The sequence below is a fragment of the Micropterus dolomieu genome, linkage group LG03 (assembly GCF_021292245.1).
Source record: "Micropterus dolomieu isolate WLL.071019.BEF.003 ecotype Adirondacks linkage group LG03, ASM2129224v1, whole genome shotgun sequence".
Lineage (NCBI taxonomy): Eukaryota > Metazoa > Chordata > Actinopteri > Centrarchiformes > Centrarchidae > Micropterus > Micropterus dolomieu.
The window spans coordinates 8,479,285-8,480,341 of NC_060152.1; positions in this window are offsets into that span (position 1 = coordinate 8,479,285).

Consider the following 1,057-nt stretch of genomic DNA (forward strand, 5'->3'; position numbering starts at 1 on the left):
AACTTTCTTATATTTCCATGAATTTAACAGACTTATCTTTATTATCATTTCTGCAGGTAGAGGATTTCATTTTAATCTGACCAATCTTTCACACAAAAGTTCACACTGAGGCTACATTATATTTAGTGATTTTACAGAGATCAGCTCTTCATACAAAGAACATTTTCATAATAAAACAGCAACAATGCTCGGCTTGCTGTTCTCTCCGTGTAGACCATCGTGTTCCTGTATCGGGACAGCTGAGCGCTTGTCCTGGTCTGATCTGAGGTCATTATCATTGTTACCACATCGACACTTTCCACAGGCTAAAAGTTAATACTAGTTTAACTTAATTAAAGGACAGGACTGTCTGCCCAGCCTGCTGTTGTGTCTGTGTCCTCTTGCAGTCCAAAGACATTCAGCCTGTATGACTGATCATGAAACCTTATAGCTTTTCCTCCCGTTCATGAAGAGGGCAGTCGCACCTGAACTGGAGTCCCAGGTGACGCAGAGGTGGGTCTGCAGGGCGCCGAGCTCTGGGACTTGGAAGAAAACAGCATCTCCAGCCAGGTAGAGGGACAATCTAAACACACACACATATATAATTAATGTGTATGCATCTTTCAAAACGGTTTCAATGAGTTAAACTAAGCAACATAAATATACACTCACCTAAGGATTATTAGAAACACCTGTTCAATTTCTCATTAATGCAATTATCTAATCAACCAATCACATGGCAGTTGCTTCAATGCATTTAGGGGTGTGGTCCTGGTCAAGACAATCTCCTGAACTCCAAACTGAATGTCAGAATGGGAAAGAAAGGTGATTTAAGCAATTTTGAGCGTGGCATGGTTGTTGGTGCCAGACGGGCCGAGTATTTCACAATCTGCTCAGTTACTGGGATTTTCACGCACAACCATTTCTAGGGTTTACAAAGAATGGTGTGAAAAGGGAAAAACATCCAGTATGCAGCAGTCCTGTGGGCGAAAATGCCTTGTTGATGCTAGAGGTCAGAGGAGAATGGGCCGACTGATTCAAGCTGATAGAAGAGCAACTTTGACTGAAATAACCGCTC